Source organism: Mobula hypostoma, chromosome 9 (assembly GCF_963921235.1).
Source record: "Mobula hypostoma chromosome 9, sMobHyp1.1, whole genome shotgun sequence".
Taxonomy (NCBI): domain Eukaryota; kingdom Metazoa; phylum Chordata; class Chondrichthyes; order Myliobatiformes; family Myliobatidae; genus Mobula; species Mobula hypostoma.
Genome location: NC_086105.1, coordinates 36,600,335 through 36,624,774, shown reverse-complemented (window position 1 = coordinate 36,624,774; position 24,440 = coordinate 36,600,335). Strand labels below are relative to the sequence as shown.

General features: G+C 40.5%; 1 long non-coding RNA gene across 2 annotated transcripts; it reads left to right on the top strand.

Annotated features, from left to right (window-relative positions):
* Positions 1 to 72: 72 nt before the first annotated feature.
* Positions 73 to 23,140, top strand: LOC134351644 (uncharacterized). 2 transcript variants are annotated; one of them, XR_010019220.1, is made up of 4 exons: positions 73 to 210; positions 2,263 to 2,392; positions 6,398 to 6,535; positions 17,629 to 23,140. It is a non-coding gene; the product is annotated as an uncharacterized LOC134351644 (long non-coding RNA). The 2 variants fall into 2 exon arrangements; XR_010019221.1 differs by lacking the exon at positions 17,629 to 23,140 and adding an exon at positions 14,482 to 14,941.
* The last annotated feature ends 1,300 nt before the right edge of the window (positions 23,141 to 24,440 follow it).

The following is a 24,440-nucleotide window of genomic DNA, read 5'->3' as shown; positions in this document are numbered from 1 at the left end:
GCCAATGGAGGCGTCGTCTGCTGTCCGTGTGTGTGCACGGCGAGGGTTGCCTCACGCCGAGCGAAACGTAGTAAATGGCACCGGCTCTGAGGGGAAATGGAAAGGACGATTTCTCGGGCCCCACATCGCGCTTTCGAGTTTATTTTGACTATGTAGATTGACTGGTGCCCATATATACACCATTGACTGGTGTATCAGCCAGATCTCCAGGTAAAGGAGACCTATTAGCGAGAACAATGTCGTTCGCAATAAAACTGCTGTCAGAATGTCATCGAAACATTCATGTTTATCTCTTTTAAGTGTCATTCATGTTGTATTTATTAATGCCAGTGAGCTTGTAATTGTTATAATTTTTCTATTATAAAGAACGAATCATGTGCTATACGATGGAACCTTTAAAATGAGGTGAGCCAAACATGATATAAGTGGGCTGCCGAATATGGGTGGCCGGCTCATTTCTATAGTGTTAACTTTTTTGAGGATAGATCACCCATTTGCAACCGGCACAGAGTTCTGCAAGTATAGATTCAGCAAAGCCACATTAAATTGTAACACGACTTTTTTTTTAGTTTTGTATATCAACCCCACTACAATAAAGGTAAACTTAACATTTTCCTTACAAGTTGTTTGATGTTGGTGCTTCTTGTGTTGACCTAGCAAAATATAGATTTTCAAAAGATAGGCATAGTAGTATTATTTTAATTAATAAATGGAGTAGCAGTATTGACCTGCAGAAAGATTCAAAAGGCCACATTATGAATGTGGCTGCAATGGCCACACATTAACTTGTAATGATTCATGTACATGGAAATACAACTCTCACTGAAGACCAAAATTACTCACTTAGTCACTTTTTAGAAAATAGCTTATGTACATTACCTATAGAAGTTAACAATTACATTTCTCTGTTGGGAATTCAATTAATCTCTTCATATCCCTTTTATGGGCACTCAGAGGGGCTAAAATTGGAGATTATTAGACAACAGGCAAGGTTCAAAACACACAATTAACTGTGCAATTCTGACCCAACAGTACTTGCATATCAGACATGCTTCCTGGTTATTATCTTGATTTCCATGGTTAACAAGTGATAACTGTGCTGGTGGTTGCATTACAATCATAAAGTTCCATTTCCTGAGTACCTAGTATGGATTTAGGTGAAAGGCAGCCTGCACTTTATAAAAAAGAGGTATTTTGTGCTTGGATCCATTCATGAAAATCATTCCAAAGGTCTTAGCTGCTTGCTAGAAGACACGGCTGATGAAGGGCAAGAATTGGCACATTGTATTTCTCATGAATGTGGGAAGCTTTGGTAGGGGAATGAGGTCCCCTTCCTAGGTGGTTCCAGGAAGCTATCAGGATACTTGTTATTACAGTGCTGTGAGGAGACTCCAGTTGTTCTCTGTGCTGGATCAAGAGTCCAGATTTAGTGATGCATGAATTTTAGTATCTTCATGCATGGTGTATGTTAATGAAAACATATCAGATTCGATACCTTACCAGCACCACTTGCTTCACAATACACAATAACCCTTACTACAATCCTATTAATCAACTGTCAACAATCACCATCAATAGATTCAAATCTAGTATCTGCATACCCAAATTTGACAACTTTTACCAGTTGCCAGATGCCATCCATGACAACTGCAAAATACTCAGATTTTCATCTCTTTGGCAGGAATATCTAGAAACACAATTGGTGCCAACAATAACAAACTTGCTGCAATATCTCATCCCTCACTGAAGGAAATACAATATGATAGGGTCTTTTAAGAGACTTCTGGATAGGTACATGGAACTTAGAAAAATAGAGAGCTATAGGTAAACCTAGTAGTTTCTGAGGAAGGGACATGTTCGGCACAACTTTGTGGGTCAAAGGGCCTGTATTGTGCTGTAGGTTTTCTATGTTTCTATGTTTTCTATGAAATAGTGCTGGTAACACACTCAAAATGCTGGAGGAACTCAGCAGGCCAGGCAGCATCTATGGAAAAGAGTAAACCATCGACGTTTCAGATGTGAAGGGTTTCAGCCAGAAACATTGACAGTTTACTCTCATCCATAGATGCTTCCTGGCCTGCTGAGTTCCTCCAGCATTTTGTGTGTGTTGCTTGGATTTCCAGCATCTGCAGATTTTCTCTTGTTTGAGATAATGCTGGTCATCATAGAGTTGATGGCTTGAAGATATTATTGATAGTATATTTAAACATTTTAATCATCACATTCTACCACCCTTCATCTAATCTCTCCCTCCCCTTTCAGCTTTGACTTCCCTTAGCAGCGCTCTAGAACTGCACTTCATTTCTAACTGTGTGATTATGCTGTGTCTTTCAAGAAGTCCAAACTGACCAGGCAATGACTCAAAGATCTGAAGGTGGCAGCAACCACTCAGGTAATCATGCTGAACTTTCATAGAGATTGTTTTCGAAACAAGATACATTTGTGGTGTAACACCAGTGACAAATGGCCAGCAGCCATTGTTGGATTCTTGGAGAGAGAGGTCACATAGGAATTAGTCCTACAGAGCACATTAATGAGGACTCCCACCAAGGAGCTAACAGAAGAAATTGATGGGTATGCACAATGAAATGTTTGCTGCACTGGCAGATCCAGCCAGTCTGTATGCAGTGGCAAAGTCAGAGAGGCAAACAATACAGAAACAGGCCCTTTGGCCCATCTGCTCCATGTACCTATCCGAGTGCTTTCTATATGTTGTTGATGAACTGCCTTATCCACTCCTGGCAGCTCATTCCACACACTGACCACCTACTAGGTAAGAAAATGCCCCTCAGCTTCCTACTAAATTTCTCCCATCCCACTTTAAACCTTTGCCCTATAATTCTTGATTCAGAACCCTGGGAAAAAGACTGTTTACATTACCTCTCACGATGTTATATGATCACCTTCTATTCTCCTTCTCTCCAGTGAAATAAAGTCCCAAGCTACTCAACTCTATCTATAACTCAGTCCCTCCAGCCCTATCAACACCCTTGTAAATTTCTGCTGCACCCTTCCAGCTTAATAGTATCTTTCTTAGAGCAGGGTGACCAGAACTAGCACAATATTCCAAATGTGATATCACCAACGCCCTGCACAGCTGAACATAACATCTCAACTTCTGGACACAATGCCATGACTGATGAATGCTAACATGCAAAAATCCTTCTTCATGTTCCTGTCAACCTGCGATGCCACTTTCAGGGAATCATGTACTTGTACTCCCTATGTTCTACATCACTTCTCAGGCCCTTCTATTTACTGTGAAAACCCCAATTCATTTTGATTCGCCAAAATGCAACACTTCACTGTGCAACTTGGATGTGAGCCGTCATGTAGTGGTCTTCTCCAGCCCCTGCTGCCTTTGCTCTTTGTAGTAAATACAAAATTAGAAAACAGTGGTTGAAATCCAAAATGTAATACCGTACTTTGAACATATCCGAACTAAACTCCACTTATCATTGCTCGACTCACTTACACAGCTAATCACAATCTCTCTGTAAATCCTGATAACCACCTTCACTGTTAATTTTAGTGCCATCTGCAGGAATTTCATTTTCAACCTAGGGCCTTCTTAACACTTAATGCCCATTCTTTTGAATGTGGAAATGATGGCTGGGTCCATTCCAACTCAATCTGCATGCAGTACCTATGTTTAAAGTTTCAGCTTCCACTGTATACAAGTAAAAATCAGCTTGTAATTCATAGTGGGTACTTGGAAATAGATTTAAGGTAAATGTCATGCAAATAAAATAGATTTAAGGTAAACTTCAAGTAAACCATTAAAGTAGATTATGGTGAAAAGTCCCAAAGTGGAAGACAGTCCATTGTAAACAGTCTAAATTCAGAATATCCTTTAGAGAATCATTTGCATTTTGTAAACAAGGAAGTACTCACAGAGGGAGTTAAGTAAAAGAATCTGTATAATTCAGCCAGTTCATCGATGTCAGACTGATGACTGTGCCATTTTAAGAATCTACTGATTTGGCTGGGAAGTGAAAAACTCAGCATGGGATGTTGTAGAAAGGCCATTTCATTCAGGTCAGTTTACACCACTGTGTAAGATTAGACTGTGTTTCTTGAGAAAGAGTGGGTTGGTCAAAAGACATGCAGGGCCCTTAGTATTGTCAATGATCCCACCCATCCATTCAACAATCTCTTTGACCTCCTATCATCAGGCAGGAGGTACCATAGCATTAGGACAAGAACTGTTAGGATGGGAAACAGTTTCTTCCCCCAGGCTGAAAGACTATGAAACTCCCTGCCACCACCCATGTGTCATCACATATGAAGTACTGGTATCATTATACTGTTTACTTTTTAACTTTTATCGCATTTGCACCTTATTTGTGGTAATATTACTTTATGTGCTACGTGTGTGAGTTATATATGCTGTGTTGTGAACCTTCATCTGGAGGAACGTTATTTCATTTGACTGTTTGCATGTGTACAGTTGAATGACAATAGACTGAACTTGAACTTGAGTTCCAAGTGGGCCAAACCATGTAGAGTTGGATGCCTTGAAGAAGGATTTTACTGAGATGCTGAAATGATTTGAAATTTTCAAAGATTCCAAGAGTGATGAAATCTTTTGGCACTGGGCATTGTTTTACTGATATCAAGTCAGATCATGTAGCCAACATTTGGCAAAAGAAGACGGAAATGGTTGTAGATGGAGATTAAGCATTAGAAACAATCAAGAGAGGAGGTCAGAAGCAATGACCTTTTCACTTAAACAAGGACAAGTTTCAATAGCTTAAGGGAGTTGAGCTCCAATTAGATTTAGAAAAAAGGCACAAAGATGAGTCTCTCGGAATAAACGTTTATAATATCCATAAGATATAGGACCAGAATTAGGCCATTTGGCCCATCTAGTCTGATCCGCCATTTTATCATGGCTGATCCATTTTCCCTCTCTACCCCAATCTCCTGCCTTCTCCCTTTATCCCTTCATGTGCTGACTAATTGAGAAGCTATCAACCTCTGCCTTAAATATACCCAATGACTTGGCCTCCACAACCGCATGTGGCAACAAATTCCACAGATTCACCACTCCCTGGATAAAGAAATTCCTCCTCATCTCTGTTCTAAATGGATGTCCCTCTATTCCAAGGCTGTGTCCTCTGGTCTTAGACTCCTCCACCATAGGAAACATCCTCTCCACATCCACTCTATAGAAGTCTTTCAGGATTCAAAAAGTTTCAGTGAGGTCACCCCTCATTCTTCTGAATCCAGTGAGTAGAGGCCCAGAGCCATCAAATTCCATATGGCAAGACTTTCAATCCCAGAATCATTTTCGTGAACCTCCTTTGAACCGAATGTCAGCGCATCCTTTCTTAGATGGGGCTCAAAACTGCTCACAATACTACAAGTAAGGCCTAACAAGTGCTTTATAAAATCTCAACATTACATCTTGCTTTTATGATTGAGTAATGTATTAAAATGTGTTGTGGTAATTATGATTATATGTAGTTCAATTAACAACTGTTGTACATGATGTGAAACTGGTTGTGCATAAATCTTATCTTTAAAATAGATTTATGGGAATTATCAGTACCTAGAGAAGATACTGTAAGTATAGTAGACATATGTTAAATGAATGAAATTGTGTTTATTTACATAGAAACATAGAAAACCTACAGCACAATACAGGCCCCTTGGCCCACAAAACTGTGCCGAACATGACCTTACCTGAGAAATTACCCTAGCGTTACCCTCTATTTTTCTAATCTCCAGGTACCTGTCCAGGAGTCTCTTAAAAGGCCCTATTGAGCCGCCTCCACCACCGCCGCTGACAGCCCATTCCACACACTCACCACTCTCTGCGTAAAAAACTTACCCCTGACATCTCCTCTGTACCTTCTTCCAAGCACCTTAAAACTGTGCCCTCTCATGCTAGCCATTCAAGCCCTGAGAAAAAGCCTCTGACTATCCCCACGATCAATGCCTCTCATCATCTTATACATCTTTATCAGGTCACCTCTCATCCTTCGTCACTCCAAGGAAATAAGGCCGAGTTCATGCAACCTATTCTCATAAGGCATGCTCCCCAATCCAGGGAACATCCTTTTAAATCTCCTCTGCACCCTTTCTATGGTTTCCACATCCTTCCTATAGTGAGGGGACCAGAATTGCGCACCAAGTGGGGTCTGACCAGGGTCCTATATAGTTGCAACATTACCTCTCAGCTCCTAAACTCAATCCCACGATTGATGAAGGCCAATGCACTGTATGCTTTCTTAATCACAGAGTTAACCTGTGCAGCAGCTTTGAGTGTCCTATGGACTTGGACCCCAAGATCCCTCTGATCCTCCATGCTGCCAAGAGTCTTACCATTAATACTATATTCTGCCATCATATTTGACCTACCAAAATGAACCACCTCATACTTAAACAACAGGAATTCTGCAGATGCTGGAAATTCAAGCAACATACATCAAAGTTGCTGGTGAACGTAGCAGGCCAAGCAGCATCTATAGGAAGAGGCGGAGTCGACGTTTCAGGCCGAGACCCTTCGTCAGAACTAACTGAAGGAAGAGTGAGTAAGGGATTTGAAAGCTGGAGGGGGAGGGGGAGATGCAAAATGATAGGAGAAGACAGGAGGGGGAGGGATAGAGCCGAGAGCTGGACAGGTGATAGGCAAAAGGGGATACGAGAGGATCATGGGACAGGAGGTCCGGGAAGAAAGACAGGGGGGGGTGACCCAGAGGATGGGCAAGAGGTATATTCAGAGGGACAGAGGGAGAAAAAGGAGAGTGAGAGAAAGAATGTGTGCATAAAAATGAGTAACAGATGGGGTACGAAGGGGAGGTGGGGCCTTAGCGGAAGTTAGAGAAGTCAATGTTCATGCCATCAGGTTGGAGGCTACCCAGACGGAATATAAGGTGTTGTTCCTCCTACCTGAGTGTGGCTTCATCTTTACAGTAGAGGAGGCCGTGGGTTTATCTGGATTGAACTCCATCTACCACTTCTCAGCCCAGTTCTGCATCCTATCAGTGTCCCACTGTAACCTCTGACAGCCCTCCACACTATCCACAACACCCCCAACCTTTGTGTCATCAGCAAATTTACTAACCCATCCCTCCACTTCTTCATCCAGGTCATTTATAAAAATCACGAAGAGCAAGGGTCCCAGAACAGCAGACATCCCACCTCTCCCAGAAGTTCTGGGAGTCTCCTGCATATTGATAGTGGCTCCCTGATGCCCGCAAATTATATACAATATCCTGGAAATCGACTTTTTGAGAATGAGCAAGAGCGAGAGAGCATGAGAGAGAGAGATAGAGCGCGTGAGCGTGCGTGCGCCATGGCGAGTGTTCCAAAAAAAGAAAATATAAAACGTACTTCACCCTAGACTACACTAAAGTGTACCCCTGCCTAATAGAGGTCAAGAATAATGACAGTGTTGCTCGCTGCACTGTTCGCAACAGTGACTTTTCTATTGCCTATGGTGGGTTAAGACTGTAAAAGACATGTTGAGGTGAGTTTAACAGGTATCATTCATTCATTAGCATAGCTAACGTTATTTAAACTAGCTGGGTAGCTGCTAAGGAGCTAATCTATTGCAGACATCCCACCTCTCCCGGAAGATCCAGTAGTCTCCTGCAAATTGATGGTGCTACCTCCCTGAAATGAGTTTTTGCAGGGTGGGATGTCTGGAACAGATCCCTGAGGCACACCACTGGTGACCGACCTCCAAGCAGGATATGACCTGTCTACATTCAAAAATGAACATAAAATGTATCTGTAACTAGCTAATTTTTCATATGGAAATAATCTCTGAATCAACTTAATATATATGGTGGCTTTTGATGGGAAGCAGTGTGTAAGGAAAGTGTTAATAAAAAGATTCCTCCTTGGTACATGCCAAAATAACATAGAAGTTTGAAGACAAAATGGTATCAGTTTGAAATGTTGTGATAGTCCGGAGATGTGTGCAAGGGAACATCCCCAAGAGTAGATAATAAATGATGTTTTCCTCCTTACAGACCTGTTTTCTCTGATTTCCTAAATTATGTCACTGGATCTCTAGATCAATAGTTAGATCACTGAATCTTTAAACCTTTCTTATATTCATTTTTAGGATCTGGGCTTTGATTGCAAAGGCCTATGATTATTGTTTACCCAGTTCTTATTGCTCTTGAGAAGTTGGTAGTGAGCCACCACCTTGAATTCCTGCAGACCTTCTTGAGGTGATAGTCATACAATGATAGTTGATCAGCAGTTCCAGGAGTTAGACCCAGCATAAATGAAGGAATAGTAACATATTTCTAAATCAGAATGGTGTGCAACTCGAATGTGAGCCTTCATGTGGTGGTAGATGCTTTGGTGATGATTTACCAAAATACTCTGGACTCTGGGCAGGTCCTGACGGATTGGAAGATGGTGAATGTCATGCCACTGTTCAAAAAAGGATGTGGGCAAAAGGCAGGTAACTATAGGCCAGTTAGTTTAACATCTGTAATTGGGAAAACGCTTGAAGTTATCATTGAAGAAATAGCGAGGCATCTGGAAAGAAATGGATCCATCAGATAGTGCAGCATAGATTCAGCAAAGGCAGGTCCTGTTTGACAAACTTACTGGAGTTCTTTGAGGATATAATGAGCACAGTGGATAGAGGGGAACAGATGGATGTTATTTACTTGGACTTCCAGAAGGCATTTGATAAGGTGCTGCATAAAAGACCTATCCATAAGATAAGAATACATAAAGTTGGGGGTGATGTATTAGCATGGATAGCGGATTGGTTAGCTAATAGAAAGCAGAGAGATGGGATACATAGGTGTTACTCTGGTTGGCAATCAGTGGTGAGTGGTGTGCCGTAGGGATTGGTGCTGGGCCTGCAACTTTTTACGATGTACATTAACGATCTGGAAGAGGGGACTGAGTGTAATGTGTCTATGTTCGCTGATGATACTAAATTGAGTGGAAGAGCAAATTATGTAGAAGATACAGAGAGTCTGCCGGAGATATAGATAGGTTAAGTGAATGGGCAAAGGTCTGACAGATGTATAATGTTGGTAATTGCGAGGTCATCCACTTTGGAAGAAAAAATGGTAAAAAAAAATTAATGGTAAATTATTATTTAAATGGTAAAAAATTGCAGCATACTGCTGTGCAGAGGGACTTGGGAGTACTTGTGCATGAATCACAAAAGGTTGGTTTGCAGGTGCAGCAGGCCCTCAAGAAGGCAAATGGAAATTTAGCCTTCATTGCTAGAGGGATTGAATTTAAGAGCAGGGAGGTTATGCTGCAACTGTACAGGGTACTGGTGAGGCCGCGACTGGAGTACTGTGTGCAGTTCTGGTCTCCTTACTTGAGGAAGGATATACTGGCTTTGGAGGTGGTGCAAAGGAGGTTCACCAGGTTGATTCCTGAGATGAGGGGGTTAGACTATGAGGAGAGATTGAGTTGCCTGGGACTGTACTCACTGGAATTCAAAAGAATGAGACAAGATCTTATATAAACAGAGGGGAGGGGAGGGAAGGGAAATAAAATTTTAAAAAAAAGGAAAAAAAGATCTTATATAAACATATAAAATTATTAAAGGGATAGATAAGATTGAGGCAGGAAAGTTGTTTCCACTGGTAGGTGAGACTAGAACTAGGGTACATAGCCTCAAGATTTGGGGGAGTAAATTTAGGACAGAGATGAGAAGGAACTATTTTTCCAGAGAGTGGTGAATCTGTGAAATTCTCTGCCCACTGAGGCAGTGGAGATATTTAAGACAAAGTTGGATAGATTTTTGCATAGTAGTGGAATTAAGGGTTATGAGGATGAGTCCATGGCCAGTTCAGCCATGATCGTATTGAATGGGGGAACAGGCTCAATGGGCCAGATGGCCTACTCTTGCTCCTGTTTTTTATGTTATTATGAAAGGTAAAGGGCTGGAGATGAAGGAATCTGATAGGAAAGGAGATAGGACCATAGGAGAAAGGGAAGGAGGAAGGGCACCAGGGGGAGATGACAGGCAGGCGAGAAGAGGTAAAAGGCTAGAGTCAGGAATAGAAGAGGTTGGGAGGGGGAGGAAATCTTTTTTTACCAAAGTATAAACCGATATTCATGCCATAAGGTTAGAGGCCACCCAGATGAAATATAAAGTGTTGCTCCTCCACCCTGAGGGTGGCCTCATTGTGGCACAAGAGGAGGCAATGGACCAACCTGTTGGAACGGGAAAGGGAATTGGAATTAAACCGTTGGGTAACTGGAAAGTTCCGGTTTCTGCAGATGGAGCGGAGGTGCTCAACATAGCAGTCTCCCAATTTATGACAAAGGAGGCCACAATCATACTAGTTTTATATTTGAGCATTCCTGTGTACCTTATATTGATAATTATCCTGAAAATAATTTCTTTTTGGTAGTTGAAACAAATACATCATTGTTTAAATTCCCAATCAGTGGAAAGTTTCCTGGCAAGGAAGATGAAGCAATATTGGAATTACTGTTGAAAAACTTGTGGAAATATTGACTTATTTCCTGCTGTCTCCCTGAAGACATTGGCAAGTAACATTGCTTAAAAGCTCGGACTGTTTTTCCACTGTAATTTGTTGCAAAGTCAAACAATTACATTCCTTTCATTGGTAAAAGAAAAATAAAAGTATACTGTCGGTCGGATAGTCAGACCCACCAACCACAAGATTAACTGCCAATATTTACCTACTTTTTGGCTCTGTACGCTGATCCTCTACACTTCAAACTTTTCTCTCAGTCATTCTGTTCTACCCTTTGCTGCATTGTTGACCTCATCTATCAGCAATCCATGCAGTGTTTCAGTTTTCTGAGACACCCAGATTGATGAATGGCTGGGGAACTCATAGAGTCATAGAATCTACAGCTTGTAAACAAGCCCTTCAGCCCAGCTTAACCATGCTGATTGTGTTACCCAGCAAACTAGCCCCATCTGTCCTCATTTGGCCATGTCCCTAAATCTTTCCTATCCATGTAATTATCTAGATGGCTTTTAAATGTTGTTAATGTGCCCACCTCAACCATAATTTCTGGCAGCTGATTCCAGATATGCGTCACATTCTGTGTGAAGAAGCTGTTTCTCATGCCCCCTTGACATCTTTTGTCTCTGATCTTATTTTCAGCATATTACTTCTGTGAAAAAGACTATGTGCTTTCACCCTATTTATGCTCCTCATAGGTCAATCAGGTTACCCCTCAATCTCCTATGTTCCAGAGAATAAAGTCCTTGGCAATACAACTACACCGTGTATATCAGGCCCCCAATCCAGACAACATCCTGGTAAAACTTTTCGCACTCTTTATAGTTTAATAGCATTTTTTTTGATAATAGGGTGATCAAAACTGTACACAAAACTCCAAGTGTGGTCTTACCAACATTTATATAACTGCAACATAACTTCCAGCTCCTATACTTAATGCCCTGACTGATGAAGGCCAGTGTGCCAATTACTTTCTTCACCACTCTGTCTACCTGTGATGCTGCTTTCAGCGAACCCTTTGGAATCCCATGTTCCTCCATTCCATAGTAGCTACCCAGGGCTCTACCTAGGTTTGATTTCCCAAAAAAACCTCATATTTATCCGGATTGAAAGTCATTTGCCAATCCTCAGCCCACATACCCTCTAATTTTTCATAACCTTCTACACTGTCTGCAACACCACCTATTTTAGAATGACCTGCAGACTTACTAACCACGTCTTGTATATTCACATCCAAATCATTTGTATAAATTGCAAACAGCATGGATACAAAAGCACCAACCCCTCTGGCACACCACTAGACATGGGCCTCCAGTCTGAAAAACAACCCTTGATCATCACCCTGAGCCAAATATAAATCCCCTATTTTGTTATTTTATTTATTTTACTTAGCAATGCAGCACAGAGTAGGTTCTTCAAGCCATGCCACCCCAGCAGTCCCACAACCCCAATTTTACCCTTGCCTAATCATGGGACAACTTTCAATGACCAATTAACATACCCAGTATGTGTTTGGACTGTGAGATGAAACCTGAGCACCTGGGGAAAACCCACACATTCCACGGGGAGGACGTACAGAGACACCACTGAGGCAAGGGGAAAAAAAAAGAGGACATGGGTTTAGGGTGAGGGGGGAAAAGTTTAAAGGGAACATTAGTGGGGGGCTAATGAGCTGCCAGACGAGGTGGTAAATGCGGGTTCTTTTTTAACATTTAAGAATAAATTGGACAGACACATGGATGGGAGGTGTATGGAGGGATATGGTCCATGTGCAGGTCAGTGGGACTAGGCAGAAAATGATTCGGCACAGCCAAGGAGGGCCAAAAGGCCTGTTTCTGTGCTGTAGTTTCTATGGTTTCTATGGTAATAGTGCTGGAATTGAATTCCAAACTCCAGAGCAGTAATAGCATTGGCTAACCACTACGCTACCATAGAATTCTATCCGTTCACATACACCTCCATGCACTCACACCCAGGTCCCAGGCAATTCATCCCATCAACACAGGCTGTCAATTCTCAGACTCTTTCGTCCCATGGACTCCTACACCCAAACCCCTGACATTCACAGCCTGATCCACACAGGCTAGTCAACACCTGCCCTATTTCACCCTGTGTACAATACCATACACTCACATCCTTATTCCAGGCAGTGTACTCCTCAGTGAGACTAGGTAACACACCTATCCTCACCACAGATACATACCCCATGCTACCAACTCACCCACCTATTCTCCTCACCCTAAGGTTCCCCATCCTTGACCCACACAAAACCCTCCAAACTATATCATCAGGAACACCCTACCCTGACACACCCAAACCCAGTGGTTCCAAAAGTGGGTGAAATCATCCCCTGGGGGTGGTGAGAGTTTCTAAGGGGTCGATAAAGATAAAGGGACATTTGGGATGGGCACTTGGTAGCAAGGGGGCAGATGAGGGATTACAGGCTTAATTTAAAACATGAATTACTTATTATAAGCATTTGATCCTCAGTGCATCATAATCAATTACAATGGTCACAAAATCACCTCATTTCTTGCTAACCTACCGTTCTCTTAGACTTTGCTTGAAGCACGTTATAGTTGTTGAATAACAATGTGATACTTCAGTATTTGACATATCATGAGAAATCTGGACTGAAAAAATTGTGTTATTTCCGGACCTGGTCCGTGCATTATTGCCATTCAGTACTATAGTACAGTGTTAGCTAGAACAATTCCCATACTCTAATCATGCAGTGACACAATTCATGTGAATTAGGGCATGGTGCTTCATGGGGTAAAATTCAGAATCTGTCCTTTCAAATGGTCTTGACTACACTTTCTTGCTCACAGCTCAACTGAGATATTGCTGCCCCACTTTATGTATCTTCAGGCAGTCAGGCTTTGCCCGAACTATGGTGATATCATAACTTCCCCTTTATTGATCTCTGCACTTAAGGCTGGACTTAAACAAAAGGTGATTGACCGTGGTCATTAATCCATAAAGAAAGTGGCAGAAGCAGATCAAACAAAAAAAAAGTGTTGACAGTAAGTGTGGAGTATCTGAAATATGGATTTATGCCAGCACTGTTTAGGGGAGTGGACAGTTATTTTCCACGCTTCTGCCATTATGATTTGCTGTTGTAAATAAGGCAACCCTCTGATTGGGTAATTCTTCTCATCAATAAGATTATGGACTGTTGCACCAATCATAAGCTCCCCACTGCATTCCCCCAGAAGGTACCAGATAGACAAATGTAGAAGCAGTTGCTGAGACTGTAGAAATGTCTGGATGAGGAAAAGGCGACACCAGTAAAATACATGTCTTGCTCAACCTGGGCTGGTCTTCAGTTCCTGGTAGGCCATGTTCAACAAAATAATGATGGTTTGTGTGCTTCATTGTTCATTGTTAAATCTGGAAAGTCCCATACAATTGGTGAAAATTGAGTCTACCGGCAGTAAGGGAGGTTCGGAGTACAGTTTTGCATAAATCACGATACCAAATAATTAAAGCAATTCCACTCAGTGACAACTCTGTTCAAAGACGAATACTAAATGTCTGAGAATGTGAACGACACTATGCAACACATTAGGACAACAGAATTTATTCTGTATTCGGATAACTCAACTTTGCCAGGTAACCAATCTTTGTTTCTTGGTTATGTTTGCTTCATAAAAGATACAAGGACATGGTTCAAGAGTTATTTGCAAGGGAACTAGAAAGAGATATGGAGGGGGAGTCAATATTTCAGTTTGTTGGGCAATTTTTCAGAGTGAAGAACATTTTGCTCACCAACATTCTTGCTTGTGAAACAGATAGGGCACCATCAATGACAGGATGTCACTCTGGGGTTATTACTTTCTTGAAAAAAGCTGTACCTAACGTATTTACCATTCACAGACAACATCTTGTCACAAAAAATAACTAATTGGCTGCATAAATCATTAAATACTGTTATCATAGTGGTAGATAAAATAAAGTCCCACACTGTCAATTCTCAACTATTTTGAGAGCTTTCTTTGAGAATGATGAACTGTTTGAATGCTTGCTATTGCAGACAGAGGTCAGGTGTCTCTCAAAAGAAAACTGCCTGAGACACTTTTATGCACTTTTTGAAACTGGGATAAAATTATTTGAAGACTCAAATGCCTCATTCAGTAATCAACTGACGTGAGAAGCACAGAAGAACATCTGGAGAAATTTCTGAAATGCCCGGTTCGCTGCCGCTGCTACTGTGCAATCCAGAATCTCTGGAGGGTAGGCCCCAAATCCTCAGCTTTGCCTGTTGCTGGCGGCCGGGACTGAGGTTGAAGCGCTCGGTAGAGATGGTGCTCGGTGTCGGAGGCTCGAAGTTTTCGGACTGTGGTCGGGTGCTTTCAGGAAGCTGCATCTGCAAGTTGCGGCGCTGGAAGCATGGCAAGGAGAGTTTTCTTCCTTCTCCTGCCTGCGTGAGATAATGGGACTTTCAAGAGACTTTGAATTTTTTTACCGTGCCCATGGCCTGTTCTTCTTCAAGTTACGGTATTGCTTGCGTGTTTTTTGTCAGTTTTTCAGTCTTGGTCTGTCTTGTGTTCCTGTGATATCACACCAGAGGAACATTGTATCATTTCTTAATGCATGCATTACTAAATTACAATAAAAGAGGACTGCGTGTCCTCATAATCTAATCTCATCTAATCTAACCTCAAGAATATTAGGCATGACATTGCTTATTTGTCAGAATTATTTGCAAAGTTTAATGAAATCTGTCTTTAATTGCTAGAAAATGATGTGAATCTTATCGAAGCCAAATTGGTCGTCTCCACTTTTTTGTCCAAGTTAACCCACTTGGGGATCTCTTTCACGTTAACGTAATCTGTTTACTGCTCCTCTAGTTATGGAATCCCTCATCAGTACTGCACTCCTTTTCTCCCACTTCCCTTCTGAGTCACAGAGACAGATTCAGTGCCAGATACCTGGTCACTGTGGCTTTCCCCTAGTAGGTCATCACCCCTCCCCCCCCATCAGTATCCTTATTATGATTGCCTCCTGCAACTTATTTGTGACTACCTTCTGTAGCAGCTATCACTGCCTCATTATCTCAAATGAGCCAAAGGTCATCAAGCTGCAGCTCCAGTTCCTTATAAGAGCTGCAGCTAGAAGCACTTTGTGCAGATGTAGTTATGAGGTGAGACCAAATTTCCCACATCACACACAAGGAACATACCACTACCTCCGGATCCATTCTCAGCACACTAGCTATTTACTAACAGAGGAAAAAAACAACTTTGTTACTTACCTACCTATAACCCGTGGTGGCACAATTGCGTGGTGACTAGCCCAATGCTTTATAGTACCAGCAACCCTTCTTCAATTCCTGCTGCTGTCCGTAATGAGCTTGCATGTTCTCCCATGACTGTGTGGGTTTCCTCTGGGTGCTCTGTTTTCATCCCAGAGTCCAAAGATGTGCCAGTTGGTGAATTAATTGGTCATTATAAATTGTCCTGTGATTAAGCTAGGGTTAAATCTGGGGTTGCTGGGCAGCATGGCTCGAAGGAAGAGCCTATTCCACGCTGTATCTCGATAAGTAAATATATAAACTTCCACCTGTGCTCATCCAAGACGGGCCTGTCTAACAATGTCCCACTCACACAATGGCTACTCTGCTTACATCTCCTTCCTTTTATTGGCCCCACGCTGATTGCCGGCCACCAGAAAAAGCTAAAAAAGCACCATAAGAAATGGCAGTAGTAAGGACGTTTGTGATAATTTACTAACATTCATTGGATGCTAGGCTGGTCCTGGCAGATTGGAAGACAGCACGTCACATCATTTTATGACCTCCTTTACTGCTACATTGAGGCCATCCTCAAGTTGGAGGAGCAACACCTAAATTATATTTGGGTAGTCTCTGATCTGATGGCACAAACATCGATTTCTCCAACTTCCACTGGTTTCTCCCCCTTCCCCTTCTGGCTCCCCTCTTACCCCTTCTCTTCTCTTCACCTGCTAGTCAACCTCCCCCCATTGCCCCTCCTCCTCCATTTCTCCCATGGTTCACTCTCCTCTCCTATTCTCAGAATCAGAATCAAGCTTAATATTGTGAAATTTGTTAACTTTACTGCAGCTGTATAACGCAATACATGATGAATATAGGAAAAATCTGAATTACAGTCATTATATATGTAACTTAAATCACTAACTTAAAATAAGTAATAGAAAATCAAATTTTTAAAAAAAGTATTGAGGTGGTATTGATGGATTCAATGTCCATTTAGAAATCGGATGGCAGAGGGGAAAGAAGCTGTTCCTGAATTGTTGAGTGTGTGTCTTCAAGCTCCTGTACCTCCTTCCTGATGGTAATAATAAGAAGAGGGCATGTACTGGGTGGTGGGGGCCCTTAATGATGGTCGCTGCCTTCCTGAAGCACCGCTCCTTGAAGATGTCTTGGATACTATGGAGCCTAGTACCCATGAAGGAGCTGACTAATTTTACAACTTTCTGCAACTTACTTCAATTCTGTACAGTAGCCCCCACCCAATACCAGATGGCGATGCCACCAGTTAGAATGCCCTCCATGGTATATCTGTAGAAAGTTGCAAGAGTTTTAGGTGACATAACAAATCTCCTCAAACTCTTAATGACATATAGCCACTGTCTTACCTTCTTTATATTTGCATGATATGTTGGGACCAGGTTAGGTCCTCAGAGATAGTAATACCCAGGAAATTGAAATTGCTCACTCCATTTCTGATCCCTCTATGAGGATTGGTTTGTGTTCCCTCATCTTACCCTTCCTGAAGTCCACAATCAGCTCTTTGGTCTTGCTGATGTTGAGTGCAAGTTTGTCGCTGCAACACCACTCCACTAACTGGTACATCTTGCTCCTGTACGCCCTTTCGTCACCATCTGAAATTTGGCCAACAATCAGCAAATTTTTAGATGATATTTGAACCTAGCCAACACAGTCATGGGTGTAGACAGAGTAGAGCATTGGCCTAAGCACACATCCCTGTGGTGCACCAGTATTGACTGTCAGCAAGGTAGGGATGTTATTTCCATTCTACACAGATCCTGGTCTTCCGGTTGAGGATCCAGTTGTAGAGGGAGAGGTACAGAGGCTCAGGTTCTGTAGCATTTCAATAAGAACTGTAGGCATTATGGTGTTAAACACTGAGTTATAGTCAATAAACAGCATCCTGACATAGGTGTTTGTATCATTCAGGTGATCCAAGACCACGTGGACAGCCATTGAGATTGCGTCAATAGACCTATTGTGGCAATAGGAAAACTACAATGGATTCATTTCTTGCCAAATCTCCAACTACTTATCTCTGTCTCAGCCCAGCAAACCCCGAAGCTCAGGCCCCAACCCCAATCTCCTAAACACATAAATCTAAGATTCATCAAGGCCTCAACTTCTGACTTTTTGACACCACCATCCAACTACTGATTGGAGCATTCCCTTTTCAGCTCTCCTTGACCATTACAGCAAATATCCTTGCTGCCTTTCTCCCAACCACAGGAGCACAGGACACCAATGCAACCTCCATTCCTCCACCGTCCACACCCATCCTAACATGGAGGGTATTTCTAAGTGAATTTATCGCAATAATATTACTTGTGAACTGAAACTGCACTTAGCTGCTGTATTTGGATAATGATGTTTACTGTGTTCTGGCATCTCTCAGTGCCTTGCATCAGTGATATCAGTCCATGAAGGGTCTTGACCTAAAATGTCAACTGTTCGTTTCCTCTACAAATGCTGCCTGACATCTTTCATAGCTTTCAGCATCTCAGGTTTTGCTCCAGATTCCAGCATCTGCAATCTCTTTTGTCCCCACCTTACATCAGTGATAGCTAAGCCCTGTTGCTACAAAGAGGGATGCCTGTACACCCATTTTCTCTTTTAGATCTGTTATGTAATCACTTAAAATTCTCTTTAAAAGGGAATCTAGAATAAGTTTGAAGATTTAAGATGCTTTGTAATCTACAGAAAATGGAGAGAGAAATTATGTTTTAAAAGTATTGTGTACAGCTCAGCAACAACTACCACATGTTCAATATGGAAAAATTTGCTTTGACATATTTAATTACACAAATTGTTAGATATAAACTGTCATTACTTCAATTGATATGAAATTCTTATGGAAGCGATGGAAAGTTCATTGGTGTATTAAAGAAGATGAATTGAAAGGCTGTATAAAGTGTAATTTATTTGGGAAAATGTTAAACGGTTACACCTGAAAACCAGTATGCTACATATTTCACAGTGATTTACCTGCTAGAGTTTTCTTTGCATTTACTCAAATTACGAAATGGCGACTAAACATGGAGACTCAACAAGAATGATTTCAATAAAAAAACTTGTGCCTAATTGCTACCTCATTTCATGATTTGATGCGAGCTGATTTTCCAAATGTCACCCAACACAATCTGAAATACCAATCATTGTATGAAAGAGCAATTTTAAAAACAAAAATTGATGCAGTGCAGGCCAGGAATAAAGATTTTCTTTTGAAGCTGCCCAGACAACATGTACAAGTCAATTGACTGTGAGACAGATATTGATGAGGCTGTACATTTCCTGTTGAATTTTTTAAACTTTCTGTCACCAAGATTGTGTTTCCTTACATAATCTTGAATTAAAAGTAGTACAGGTACAAGTTCAAGCTTATTGTCATTCAACTGTACAATATACACTGTCAAACAAGAAAATGCTCCTCTGGACCAAGGTGCACAACACAGTACATATAACTCACACAAATAACACATAAGGTAATATTACCAGAAATAAATTAATGAATAATATGCCTACATAATAGAAGTTAAAAAGTAAACTGTACAACGCTACTGGTGCTTCATATGGGATGAGACCTGGGTGGTGGCGGGGAGTTCAGTAGTCTTATGGCCTGGGGAAAGAAGCTGTTTCCCATCCTAACCGTTCTTGCCCTAATTTTACAGTAGCTCCTGCCCGATAATGGGGAGTCAAAGAGATTGCAGGATGAGTGGGAGGGATTACTTATAATGCTAAGGGCCCTGCATAAGCAATGCTCCTGATAAATATCTTTGATGGGTGGAAGAGAGACCCTGATGATACTCTCAGCAGTCCTTGCAATCCTTTGTAGGGACCTGCAGTCAGATGTCTTGCAATTCCCATACCAGACGGTGATGCAGCCACTCAGGACACTCTCAAAGGTGCTCTTGTTGAACTGATAATTTTGTACCTTTATTTCTGGATACAAATTCCTGGATAGCATCATTGGAGTTATGCGATCATCTGTAACTCCAATTATGCTATCCCAGAATATGTATCCACAAGTATTATGCAAAGGAACAAAATTATCAGTTCAAAAATTACTGCAACGTGTAGCTGAGGCTACAATTATGATTGGTGGAAAATGTCTTCATTCTTTGGATACAATTATCCCATCTGATCTACCATTTTGATTCACGTGACTGAATTTCCCTGTTAAAGTTAGTTTAGCCATGGACATTAACAAGGTGTGAGAACAATCACTAAATGTTGTTGGCCTTAAACTTGAAACTCAGTGCTTTTCCCATGGTCAGCTACTGTATATGTTGGTTGCTCCAGAGTTGGAGATAAAAATAATCTATACATTTATACAATGGATTCAAAATAAAAATAGCACATTTTGAAGCACTTCAACAGTGAAATCAAGCAAACTTACATGTTGTGCACAAGTACATCAACAGAAGTATACTAAATGTAATTTTATATACTTATTTCTTTCAGTATAAATGTTTTTATTGGCAACTTCAGTTAAACAATATAATGTTAATTCTTGATTCATAGAATAATTGTATATAGTTAGATTTTATTTCATTTACAAGGAGTGTTATAACACCTGATTGCATGGAAATAAATGCAAATAAGGTAATGGCCAGCAAAAGTTATGCCAGATATAGCAGCAAAAATGATTATATACATGACATTATCCTCCAGTAATCCGAGTTAGGCCAATTCTACATTGGTTTCTAATAATTTCCAATTGTTTACTTCTGCTTCAGAATAATTTCACATTTACATGTTTCTTGGCTACGGGCATTATGCAATGATTTAACCACTGTGGCACCCACCTTCTAATGTTGTGAAAATGTGGTATTGCTTTCAAATAGACACAAACAAAATAAATCAGCACTTTGTCTCAATAAACTATTCTATGGTGTGTTAAAAAGCAATCTATTATATACTTTAGATATTTTAAACAACACCAGTCATTTTGAATACAGAAACTGTTATTCTTCGTTATTTCTTGCGTCAGACTGCTTGACTGATTTTTAAAATCAAATTGCATGCTGTCATATTGCTCTTCAGGGAAGGCAGTAGGTTGTATAGTTATCTTCAGATGGGGCAAAATCACTACCCTGAAACTACACAACCTACTACCTCACCCTGGCAGAACATTGAGATTGTCACAACTGAAACCAAGTTCAATGAAATAGAACAAAGTAAGCTGTATTTCACACAATATACAGATATCACATTTATTATAGGAAGATGGCCACAAAATTAGTTCCTATTACTCAGTAGACTTGACAACCAGCCCATCGGGATACGAACCCATTTAACCAACGTAGGAATTAAATATGACAAAGCCTTCCAACTGCCATCCCTTCCCTCAAACAGTATATACTCTGGAGATGTGCACTGTTTATTGTAGGCACTTCAAGGTACTTAGAAAGGTACCACCAACACTTTCTCACAAAATCCTCTAATCGAGCTGCAAGGATAATTGAACGGATGTAAGTGCCATTTCCCAAGCCGACATCCCCATCATTGGAACTCTAATTGTACTCAATCAATTCTGTTGAGCAGGCTTCAAATTTCACATACCCATTGCCAATCTCCTAAAACTATACCAAGCTTAGACACAAGAGAAGATTACCAAGTGGAGGGAGGTAAATATTTAAGATGTCCTCAACACTTCCTTGGGAAAAATACAAGATCCCAACTGACTCCTGAGAATACATGACCTTGACAGCCCTAAGTAGTGAAGAAGCATTTAGAATAGCACAGAATCTTAAGTCCATACATCAGGAGCAAATGGAAGCCCACCATAAATGGCAGAAGGAAAGCACCAATTTACAAATTACCAAATCTGCTTCCCATAAGGCATTTCCTGACACGTCTATGGAAGTGTCTGTGGATCCCACAATTTTCCCCCAGGGCTGAAATGTCTAATGCCAGAGGGCATGCATTTAAGGTGAGATGGGGTAAACTCAAAGGAGACGTGCAAGGCAAGTTTTTATTTTACACAGTAAGTAAAAGAACTTGCCTTGAATTCCTGGAAAGTGATGCCCAGGATGGTGGTGGGGACAAATACAATGCAGGCATTCAAGAGACTCATAGTTAGGCACGTGGATGTGCAGAAATGAAAGGATTACTGCATAGGCAGATGGGCTTAGTTTAGCTGCAGGTCTGATTATTAATTATTTCATTAGAGAAACAGCACAGTAACAGGCCCTTATTGCCCAATGAGCCTGTGCCGCCCAATTACACCCAGGTAACCATTCAACCTACTAGAGTGTGGGAGGAAACCAGAGCACACAGAGGAAACCCACAAAATCACAGGGAGAATGTACAAAATCCTTACAGAGAGTGGAAGAGTCGATGACTAATTTTGCTTGGTGCAACACTGTGGGCTGAAGGATCTGTTCCTGTGCAGAACTGTTCTATGTTCTATCAGCCTCCTCAGAGCTAGTCATTCTTCATCGTTATTAGAAGACATGTGACAACCCTAACATTTTGAAATCCGCTGTCCAATGTACAAACACAACAATGTTCTGAGAAAAATGGAAGTAATTTCATTCATATGGTGCCAGCTAACAAACATACTATTCAGAACGGCCCTTTGGTCCCAATCTGTCAACACCATCAGCTAGTTTTGGGATATTTGTTCTATCCATGGAAGTCACATCATTACCAGAGAAAAGGAAACATTAGCTGAAATAACTTTTCAAAATAAAAATATCTTTTTAATATACAAGATACTTTTATAAAATCACGAGTCCCACATGCAAGACCCTGTAAATTCTCTCTTTCCATCTATATATCTGGCCCTTAACCAACAATTAGCCTAGGGATTCTATGCATCTTCTTCTATTTGCCTTCTCTGTTTGTATGGCAGCTCCCCATCTCTGTGGGAAGATCTGAATCACCCTAACCCTTCATTTACAGCAAACAATCTTACCTCTCATTAATTCATAGTCTTAAAAGTGTTCTGTTATTGGTAGACTGATTTAAAACTAAGCACAAAAACTTAATTAGGTTTCCGGGAGAAAGAAGGAATTGGGTATGTGATTTTGGATGAGCAGCTTTTTACACAGATTTTCTTGGCTGCACAGAGAGATACATTTGTAGAACATTGTTTATATTGAGGCTATTAGAAAGAAAGATTTTAAGATACAAACTAATCATATTATTCAGCATTGTTAGGTGTTGGATCTTAATGTAAACATTAAAATTTCTTAATTGAGTGTCTCACAACTATTAGCAAACTCAGGCTTTAAAACCCTAAATGAATCATTGGCTAAATCATAAAACAGTGTTAAATGAAGATCTTAATTTGTTAGAATCAATAAAATCATTCTTCCTTGTCAAAATATATCCAGATGACCAAAATAAAGATTGTCAAATGATCCACTGAAGTTTGACAGCCACCTCAGGAAAGACAGTAGATTGTATAGTTATCTGACTGGAAGGGTGTAACCCTAAAACTATACAACCTACTACCTCACCCCAAAGGACTGTAATATTCTGCAGCAAGAATTTGCAGAAATTTGATGCTCTTTGTGTTAATGGACCTGCAGAGAAAGGAATAAAATACACAATTCATATATAAAAGTGCAATCATATTGAAGATTAATACAGCCGTTAATCATAAAAGATAGGTATACTGTACATAATTATCACAATAAAGAGGAAAATGCAACCATGATTGTGTTAGTATCTATGCTGCACTAGATTTGCTTAGCCTGCACTTTATCAGAATACTGGTATTTCCAAGAGTTTTGCTGAAGGGAAAACAGTAAATTACACATACATCTTCTTTAATAAATGCTGCAATATATAATATAAAATAAAATTCCATATAGGAATTAAGAAACTTATAAGTATAATCAAGGATAATCATGAACAAGACCAGGCTTAAACCATTACCTTTGAATTATTGATAGTTTTCAATGTTACTGCCTCTTCCATGACTGCAGAAATTTGCAGTGTTACCTTACATAGGAAGGACATTGTTAAAATAAGGGAAATGACACATATCACTCAGATAACTTTGATGGGTTACCAAAAGAAGCATTTTGCAGGTGTTTATGACCTTGCGCTTCTAAATTGCGTCACAGAGTAATACAGCATGGATACTCGCCCTTCACCCAATGAGTCCCATCCAGCTGGCCCCAATTACCTGCATTTGGCCTATATACATCTAAGCCCTACCCCTTCAAGTACCCATTTAACTGCATCTTAAAAGATATTGTGCCTCAACCAGAATGTGAAAGGTGATAACTTTGACTTACAAAAGTGATACATTTTCTATCGTAAATAAGTTAAATACAACTACATATGTTTTGCCTAATTAATTTTCTTTTATAATTTTAGCATAAACATTACTCCTAAAATTTAGTTAACTTGGCATTTCTAACCTACCTTTTACTTTAAAGTTGTATTGCTAAGCAACCTTTTAAATGGATTAACAGGCACTGCTAACTGAATGTCTTTGATATCAAAAATATTATTTAATTTCCTCAGGTTTTCAGATTTAAATATAATAAGATGCTACCACACAGAATACTTTGAAATTTGAATGGAAAAGTGATTATTCAGACAGAGAGAAAGCACAGTAGAGGAAATCTTAATAATCTATATCCCATTGGTCTGAAACTGATGATTCAGTATTTGGCTTAACCGGTTCTGTTTCCTGCATTCTGTTAAAACCCACAGGGACCTGTTGTACTTGCTCCCTTTAAACATATTGGTCATCTTTTCCTGCACTCCTTTTAAATACA